This window comes from Saccostrea cucullata, unplaced genomic scaffold, assembly GCF_032062105.1.
Source record: "Saccostrea cucullata isolate Sc308-1 unplaced genomic scaffold, CSIRO_AGI_Scuc_v1 ctg4667, whole genome shotgun sequence".
Classification (NCBI taxonomy): Eukaryota; Metazoa; Mollusca; class Bivalvia; order Ostreida; family Ostreidae; genus Saccostrea; species Saccostrea cuccullata.
The window spans coordinates 7,807-17,895 of NW_026930935.1; the positions used below are offsets into that span (position 1 = coordinate 7,807).

General features: G+C 34.3%; 2 long non-coding RNA genes and 1 pseudogene across 2 annotated transcripts; 2 read left to right on the top strand and 1 right to left on the bottom strand.

Annotated features, from left to right (window-relative positions):
• The first annotated feature begins 1,163 nt into the window (after positions 1–1,163).
• Positions 1,164–1,695, top strand: LOC134230636 (uncharacterized). The gene is made up of 3 exons (XR_009984393.1): positions 1,164–1,198; positions 1,515–1,565; positions 1,670–1,695. It is a non-coding gene; the product is annotated as an uncharacterized LOC134230636 (long non-coding RNA).
• Positions 1,696–1,772: 77 nt separating this feature from the next.
• On the top strand, positions 1,773–6,124 carry LOC134230637 (uncharacterized). Its single transcript, XR_009984394.1, has 4 exons — positions 1,773–1,815; positions 2,140–2,269; positions 4,000–4,095; positions 6,038–6,124. It is a non-coding gene; the product is annotated as an uncharacterized LOC134230637 (long non-coding RNA).
• A 1,058-nt stretch (positions 6,125–7,182) lies between these two features.
• Positions 7,183–9,878, bottom strand: LOC134230638 (inositol-3-phosphate synthase 1-B-like; annotated as a pseudogene).
• Between the last annotated feature and the right edge of the window lie 211 nt (positions 9,879–10,089).

Genomic DNA, 10,089 nt, shown 5'->3' on the forward strand with positions numbered 1-10,089 from the left:
TCAGCTTTTCATTTCCGACATATTTTTGTTTTTCATTTCCGACATTTTTCAGATGGTACCTTTAGGAACAGATTCAAAGACTTAACCTATGAAAAATTTAAAAGGAATAAATCATAATAAACCATTGAAATCCATATTCTGAGTTTTTTTAAATCGATCAATGACTTGGACATAAGTTTGGTGCTGTCACTGACATTTAATTCAATGCACATTAAATGTGCATGGTGAAAACAGTTTTATGCTCAGTGGAATCTTTTACCTAGACTTAGTGCTACATGTATGTATTTATGTATAGATGGATTTTTATATATATTTTATCAGTATTTAGCAATAAATACTTTTAAAATTCCATTTCACTTTTGGAAAATTGCCTCACCGGTAAATACCTGAAATGAAAAAAAACTATGTTGGAAATGAAAACAAAAATATCGGAAATGAAATAAAAAATTGTCGGATATGCTCTGCATATTTCTGGAACTGAAATGCAGCGGAAATTGCCCACATAGTTATACAGGTATTTCATAATATCTGTCCTTAATACAAACTGATATAGAAATACAATAAATTAATCTATGAAGAATGTTTGAATAAGTTAAAAGAATTTAATTCAACATTTTCCCCCTCATATTTGTAATTTTATTTCATGGTGCTCTTAGTTAAGTTTAACACTAATAAAAGTTGGTGTTTCATGATGTGATGTAAGTGACATTCCCATTATACAAAGAGTTGAATGCGAGGTCAAAAACTGTAATCACTGCATCAGAAATCATTTCAGTTCTTGTTTTTTTTTGAAATTTGATTTTACAAGACCCTGATTTTTTTCTGCCTTTGATACTTATTTGATTCAGCAAGATAACATGAATTAGTTGGTGAATTACATTCAAGGTTCATCTGCAACAACATCAAAACTGTGCTCTTTGGACAAAGATGTGAAAGTCTTTTTATGACATCAAATATTACATCATGATTGAAATATTCTTAATTTTTTAAAGAAGTAAAATTATTTTCTTTTTTCTTTGGAATAATGTTTTCCTTTTTAAAAATGATTCAATGTTCAAGATTTTATGATCGATTTGAGTGGTGAGAAATATTTGAAACATGCTTTATGTATGTTTGTATATGAACAAATAAATAATTATTTTAAATTTTCAGATATCCTCTGGTAACAGAGATCATAAAAGCAGAAAAAGACAGCAAGGTAAAGCATCAGTTCATTGGTAAGGGTCAGTGTATGACATAGGGCTCCATTACATACAAGCAGTTGAGCTGCAATCTGATAATAATAAAATTACCTTGTTGAGTGAATGTCTGACTAGAGGGCTTTTTGGTAAAATACAAATTTTTCACACAGAAGATGATTTAAGTTGTCACAAATTTCAGCATCTTATCCAATAGATTGGAATTTTAAAAAAAGTTTCTATTTAGCATTTTCTAATTTATTTTTTTTTTTAATGAAAACAATTTATCCACATGAACAAAAAATGTTATTGAATTGTTATATTTCTGTTTTTCAGGTTCTGGAGGGATTTGCAGTTCTCCTTGTAACTGAGCTGTCTGATTCAAAGGTTAATTTTTCATTAATTCTGGTAAATGAAAAAAAAATGCATGTAAATCTTTGAATTAGTTGTAAATGCCTGAAAACAAATCTTGATATTTCTCTTGTGTACAGAATCAGTTTTATGGTGAAGCACAGACTGTCCTGAACATTGCTCTGCTCAGCTATATCACTCTCTTATCTGGCTGGTGATGGAAAGCAGGAATGGAGGACCTTATACCTGAATCTTTGTTTTGTCTTCTGCCCTACACCTTACTCAGGTTAGATAGAATAGAGGACTTATACCTGCATCTGTCTGACTTTTGTGTATTTCCCTACACCTTACTAAGATGACACATTGGGGACCTTATTTGATACCTGAATCTGTCTTTTGTCTTCTGCCTTTTGGTGGAAGTTGTTATTCTCTGGAACACTTACTTATCATGGCTATTTTTTTTTTTAATCACAGTCAGATAAGAAAATCTGTGTCAAATTTTGCTAAAAACATATTTTAACAGTTACGGAAATTAAAGTAAAATGATAATGAAATGTTTAATTTACATTTAAAAGACTAGTAAAATAATCCTTTTTGTACATTGTTTAAGGTTTCTTGAGAAAAGTCAGACTTCCCCCTGTCAAAGTGAATTGACCTATATATCATCAGTGTTACTGCTGTACAGAGATGTCCTCAGAAGTATGGAGGGACTACCAGGAGGCAGCTGTAAACAGGACCAGGTACACGTCAGCAGGATACATTAGTATCCAATCAAAATGTGTAAAATACATGGTACATTAGTATCCAATCAAAATGTGTAAAATACATGGTACATTAGTATCCAATCAAAATGTGTAAAATACATGGTACATTAGTATCCAATCAAAATATGTAAAATACATGGTACATAAGTATCCAATCAAAATATGTAAAATACATGGTACATTAGTATCCAATCAAAATGTGTAAAACACATGGTACGGGGATCAAGAGTGTCTCGATGTTTTTTGTCAGTTAAATAGTCCTTAGCTGGGACAGGGGCTCTGATGTTGGGATGAGACTCTTTTTTTTTCCAAATAGTAAAATTACATTTTTTTTAGTACTGGAATTTTGAGACATTTTTTTCTGCAACTGGACATCTTGCAGGCAAAGTACACAGAACAGGTATAAGTACCAAAGGTTTTTACTAGATTTGTTGAATTCATTGCATCCAGTCAAAGGATATTCAGGTTTTAGGGAAGAGCTCTTTTGAAATTTTTATGCCCTGCCATATATGGCCAAGGGAAGAGCTCTTTTGAAATTTTTATGAGCCATGAATGTGGCCAAGGCATATTGTGTTTGTCATGTCCGTCTTCTGTCCTTCTGTCTGTCCTTTCGTCACACTTTGCGTTTAGCTCTGTTCAAATCTCAATTTCAAAGAAACTATCCAAGATATTTTCATCAAACTTCATATGCTGATAGATATTGAGAGCTTTTCAACTGCATCAACATTTTTTACCTTGACCTTTCCTTTGACCTTAACCTCAGTTTTCTGTAATTAGTGTTTCACTCAGTTTTAAAGATACCAATTAAGATATTTTTATCAAACTTCATATGCTGATAGATATTGATGAGAGCTATGCAACTGCGTCAATTTTTTTTTACCTTGACCTTTCCTTTGACCTTGACCGAATTTTTCTAAATAAGTGACAAACTTTTTATGCTGATACATACAATTCAATACTGATGAGAGCTATTCAACTGCATCAGCATTTTTGACCTTAACCTTTAATTTGACCTTGACCTTCAAATTGTGTTTTAGTCAGTTTTAAAGAAATCATTCAACATTTTTTTATCAACCTTTATATGATGATACATATTGATGATAGATATGCAACTGCATCAACATTTTTGACCTTGACCTTTGCTTTGACCTTGACCTCACATTTTACTAAATTATTGTCAAACAGAATCATATGCTGATACATATTGATGTAAGCATTTCAACTGTATCAACATTTTTGACCTTAACCTTTCATTTGACCTTCACCTCACTTTATCAAATTGGTGTAATTCAGTTTTAAAGAAACCATTTATAATAATTTTTCAACTTATATGCTGATACATACTGATGAGAGCTTTTCAACTGCATCAACATTTTTTGACCTTGGCATTTTTGACCTTGACATCACTTTAAAAAATTAGTGTCAAACTTCATATGGTGATACATACTGATGTGAGCAATTCAAATGCATCACTATTCAAGATATTTTGATCAAATTTCATATACTTAAACAAATTTTCATGTTGCATCACTAATATACCCTTGGCGGGGCATTCATGTCCTATGGACATGTTTCTAGTTTTACTCTGAGATTGGTTACTTCCCTTTGATTATTCACCTATGCAAATTAAAGGGGATTTATTATACTCTGATAACCAATATGACCCTTGTGTGTTTTGTTAATTTAATTGATTTTATTTAATTTAGAATGAAATCCTGATTCATGATTGGACAGAGATCTCAGAATTTGTGAAAGGATGTTTAAAATCTGCAACTAAAGATCAGCTGAGAAATGTATCAAAGGTAAACTGGTGCATTTATAGCTGCAGATCTGTAGCGTATGGTTTTATATATATTGTCTTTGACCATAACGCTACACATCCCGTAATGCTAAAAAGGTGCAATTTACAACGCAATATTTTTTGCGCACTTTTGGGGAGAATTTCTCCACTTTGTAGCATTGGTCAATCAACTACCTTTCACTCCTTTATTCTAGACAATTTCTGTAATATATATGTATATTTTATCCACCTCCCAACCATTTATAGTTGTCTTTACAGGCAATAAACTCGCTTGAAGGGAATTTTCAGCAATCTGACAAATCATTTTAATCACGCGAGTTAATCACTTGTAGAGACGACTATAAAGGTTTGGGAGATGGATAAAATATACAGATTAGCTAAATAATATGCCTAGAATTAGGGAGTGAAAGGTATTTAATTGACCGTTGCTGGAAAATGGAGAAATTCTCCCAAAAAGTGCGCAAAAAATATTGCGCCATAAATTGCACCTTTTTTGCATTACGGGATCTGTAGCGTTATGGTCAAAGACAATATATATAAAACCATAACGCTACAGATCTGCAGCTAGTGCATTTGTTATGTCTGAATAGTGTGTGAGGTGAAAAGGGCAAAATATACATTAAAAATTAATGATTATTTTCACATCATGACCAATATGCCAGAGACACATTTTAGTTAATGGGATTAAAATTTCTCGTGTCGGCAGCTGAAAAAAAAAATCACAAAATTAGTATTAGACAAAGCAGTTGTGTTAGTTCATAGGAACATCCCTAACTTTTAAATGTTTGAATATTCATAAATTTACAAATCCTATAGCCAGCCGATCGAGTGCAGCACCGTAGTTTTATTTTTACTGTCAGCCTTCATTAACAAATGATCACCTGTTGGACAATGATCAAGGGTTGATCAATGTACTGAGTACTAATTAGTGATAATTTTGATTGAAGAAATAGGGCATGGCTACAGAAAAATGAAAATTGACTGTCAAAAAAAGGTCAAAATCATACAAGACTAAAGACAGTGATCTCCTCACTGTTTTCCTTTAATAGAATCCTAATTTTGTCTCAAAAACCATCAACCTTGGTAGATTTTGGAAATGTGATGTGTTTTATGATCTTAATTCATGATGAACAGACCATTTGTGAATTAGTAAATTATGGAATGATATGTTATGAACATAATGAATGACATTGTTTAATGCAAAGCAAATAGTGATTTTTGTGGAAATGTTCATTTTTTACATAATTCTAGTGTAGCCTTCAGAAAAAAAGCAATTATGATGTCATGATGGATCTAGTAAAACCCAGTCAACTTGTAGTATTTTTAGATTACCTGAGGCAAAGGCCTAACTGAACTTTTCTGAACAAAATGTGTTTGTTGTCTCCCATCAGCATTGTCATTGTTGTCATGAAATTTCACATTTTCGTCTTATCCAGAACCAGTGGACCAATTTCAAATAAGGGTGCTCCTCCAAGGGGAGATAATTATGAAATGCGGGAAAATTAATGGCATCATTGAAAAATTTTCTTCTCAAGAACCATTGGGCCAGGAAAGATTAAACTCATGTGGAATCATCCTCAGGTAGTGTAGATTCAAATTTGTTCTAATCATGACCCCAGGGGTAGGAATGGGCCACAACTGTCGATCAAAGATTTTTACATGGGATTATATAAAAAATCTTTTCAAGAACAGCAAAGCAATGGTTAGTCGTGTTTATCTGAAAGTATTCTCAGGGGGTGTAAATACAAGTTTGTTCAAATCATTACCCTCAGGTGTAGTGTGAACCACAAATAGATAATAGTTTAACATAGAACTATTTATTGGGAAAAAAAACTTGGAAGCATCCTCAGGTGAGTGATTTAGCTGCCCTTAGGATAGAGTCTATAGCATTATCTACAGATCAGCTGTCTCTCATGCTATAACAATGTTTTCTTCTGTTGTAGGAGGCGTTAAATGGATGTGGAGCAGATATCATTTTAGTGTACAAACAGGTTGTTTCAAGGTGACAATAAAGTCTTGCCTATACTTAATTCTCTTCACTTGAATTATGTTTAATAGATGTGAACTTGGATTTTAATATCAGATGCATTTTTGTGCATTGAAGCTGAAGGGGGGGGGGGGGGGGTTTTACATTACTTGAGTAATATTTGAATGTCTTTTCATCCATAACAAATGTATCCTTAAATAAATTTCAATAATTTTTTTTTCTACAGACATATTGCCAATTTCAATCAAACACTTTCTTTTTTACAAATGAAAGAATTTAATATACATTTTCTTTCTAAGAGAAAATCTATAAAATAATCAAGAGAAATTCAATGTTAATTTTAAGATTCGCAAATGAGCCATTAAATAAGATATTGGTGTTGCATTCCTCCTTAAGATCAAAGAGTGACAACTTCTATATACAGAATGACATTAGACTGAGAGGCAAAAAACAGAAGTACATTGTATTTTATGCTACATTATTTTTACTGGAAAAAAAGTTATTTTTTATTGCTGTAGTTATTATTTTGGGGGAAAACCCTCTTCTATGGGAGATAAAAAGAAAAGACAGAAATACTAGAGGTCGGGGGATTTAAAAACTTCTTCTCAAGAACCACTGGGCCAGAAAAATGAAACTTTTGTACATGTAAAAGCATCCTCATTTAGCTTAAATAGTTAAAAAATCATGACCCCTGGGGGTTGGTCAGGACCACAATAGGGAATCAAATTTTGGCAATAAAAAAAAGTTGGAAAAATCTTAAAATCCTCTACTTGAGAAATATTGGGTCTGAAAAGCTGAAACTTATGTGGAAGCATCCTAGAGTGTAGTAGAGACTCTAAAATGTTCAAATCATAGCCCCAGGGGTAGGGCGGTGCCACTAATGGTATTGCAATAGGGGAAAATCTGGTGAAGAACAGCATGACCAAAATTACTCAGGTGAGTGTTGTAGCTCATGGACCTCTTATTATATATTAGATGACACAGTACTATGTTCTCACAAATGAAGCATGTGAATGGTCATCATGCACACAAAAATAAACAAACCATGAAACAAACCCCATATTAATTCTCCTCCACGTGCCTCAAGTGTAGAAAAAAATATAACAATACAACAGTCATTTATTGATGTAAAAATGAACAAATATTTAAAATCTCCAACATTATTTTGCACAACCCTACATGTACGTTCAGTATGTTCTGTTTCTAAGCATTTTTGGTCTATTCACACTAGAAAAAAAGTCCCTAAAATTATTTTACTACCATTTATTTTGAAAGTTGTTGAATTAAAATAGGGTGACAGAAATGTTTCTTTATTTAGTAGTCGATATTGATAGTGTCCCTTGTAACTTCTGTATCTTCACATAGTAAACACATATCAAACAGGATGAAACTACATGTAGACTATTCAGTTCACTGAAACTTCATGAATGCCATTTGCCTTCTGATAACAGTTTAGCTTACTGAATGGAGCAGTTTCATCTTGTGATAGGGAATTTACAGGGAATTTACGGAGTATCTGTTTCACCGAGAAATTATTGAGCATCAACTTCAAATGCTTAGAATTGCTCACGCCTCCCAAAAAGGACTTTTTTGAAAGACAAGTCAGCAAAATATAAATTGTTTAATCTGAGTATCTTGCTATTTCTCACAATCAGTATCATCACTACTGTCGCTGTTCTTACAAATAATTTGGTCCTTGCTGGAGTCTATGGTTGGCTTTGCACTCTTGGTAGGAACAATCATTTCTTGTTGTTGTAATTTATACTCCAATAGCATGTGATTGATAGGAGCTAGTCCAATACAAGCTCTCAGGATATTCTCAATACAACACCGCTGTCGGAATAACGCGTTTATGACGGGGGTTCTTCTGGGAACCAAAGGGGCTTTACATAGGTAACTCAGTATGGATAATACAGAGTTAAACTTCTGAAAGTGAGCCTCGTTTTCGACTTTGTATTGGATTCTCTCGCAGAGCTCCGCCAGCACTATTAGGTCAATGATAAGAGGACTGGCTAGCAGGGAGTCCTCACACGTTGTCGAGTACGATCGTGTTGGTTCCACCCATCATGATCTCCGAGGTGTACTCGTCCATAGCCCGCTTACTGTCCCCCACGTGCGGCACGTATTTGATGACGACACAATGATCCGGAGTTTCCCCTTTGTCATATAAAATATTGTTGGATTCAACCATGTCATCCACAACATTACTTTTGGAAATCTGAAATATAAAATGAACATAGTTTATAAATTCAACTTGTGAGCACAAAAATCTGACGTAAGAAAATGAACGAATTTATATTGCTCTACGTTACTATACCCCCTGTACGAATTAGATAATATGAAGTAATAAAGTGAAAACAAATATGCGTAATTTTTCCAGTATTAAACCATGTGAAAAATAGTTTCGTTTTAAAAAATGTACCTCTTTTGAGCGGAAGGTTTGAGAGGAGCAGACAAGTTTTTCCGTCGTTGTTTCCCAGTGGTATTGGTTTGACGATAGACCTAGGTTTGATCCCCGCGCTAACAAGAAAGTCCACCAGGACAGACTTCAATTTTGTTTGTCCCGATTTAAAATCGTCACCTCCAATGAAGACCCCTTTTCTTTCGGCCAGTTCCAAACAACCTGGTACAAACGTATTCTGAGGAGATCCGTTAATGAAGGTTACCTGTGCAAGAAATGTTTACCATCGTGCAATCTTTCTGTCCTTAACCTTAGTTGTACCTCGTTTTGCAATGCCCGGGTTCTCTTATTTTGATGAAATAAAATGTCATCAACGATTTTTGTTTTGATTTTCTCAAGTATTGAAAAGAAGAATTTTATTTATTATGTTAATATATTCTTATGATATACATACACCTTCCAGAATGGATGCAACTGCAAACAAAGTTGAAGGCGAAACCTCGCTCTCATTTTCCCGAATACTTTTAATCAAGGTTTCTGACGTATCATTGACACCTGGTATTACTTCGGAAAACCTCTCCGTGTTTGCGGTCCACAAGACGATGACTTTGTCAACAGAACTCGATTTCTTGAATTCTCTGATGTCCTCGCGGATTTTTGTCATCATTTCTTGCTTGGTACCAGTTAATACATTGTCGGCCCGCTCTGCCTGATTAGCAGCTATGAATTCTGGGATATATATTGACGGGCGGGGCTTGAAATCCTCCATGTATGGTTTCAGTTGAGTTTGTAGATTGTAGTCCAGAACTCTTGCTCTCTCCATGGCATATTGCCAAATTCTTTGAGGAAATGTCCCATCCTAAAAGTATAATAAAGGTTACACAAATTGTACAGTTATGTCACTTTGAAATATAACGTCTATGAAACTGTGAGAACTTTTACTAAGGATTGTGAATGCAAGTTTTCTTCTTTGTTGTTTTCCCCTGTGAAACGTACCATCTAAAACAATATGGTTGGGTCAACCATGGGTGACCGAATTCATAGGTACGTAAACTTCACCCTGTGGACCGGTTCCTAGTAACACCGTACTAGCCTGAGTGATGGAACCAAAGTAATTCGCTCTGTTAAGTCCTTCTTTTGTAGGCCACTCCATCTTGTGCTTATTGGCCAAGATGGCCGCCGTCACTGTCGTTCCGTTGTTACCGCCCCAACCAACCAACATCACACCCAGTTTTGGAACCTTTCTGTGTGTTCGAAACAGATACTGGGTAGAGACGGGTGTGGCGGTGATTTTTCCTGTGCGTCCGTGTCCACTTCGTAGACTGGTACTCGTATTTGGATTGGATGAAATCAGCTGTGTCAGAACATAAGGGCTTCTCACTTCAACGCTTGCCATTTTGATCTGCTGCTGTAAATAGATCGTGCAACATATTTTTTTCTCCCATTTTCTAATGCTGATAGATCCACTGAATTAATGATGCATGTAATATTCTTAACTTTGAATCACAGGCACTTGTGCTTTGAATGTACCAAATTTTGGATATTTTTAAAAATGCATAGTTTGACTTTCTGTTTTAAAATGTAGAGTAGTATCTTTCGAGTTTCCA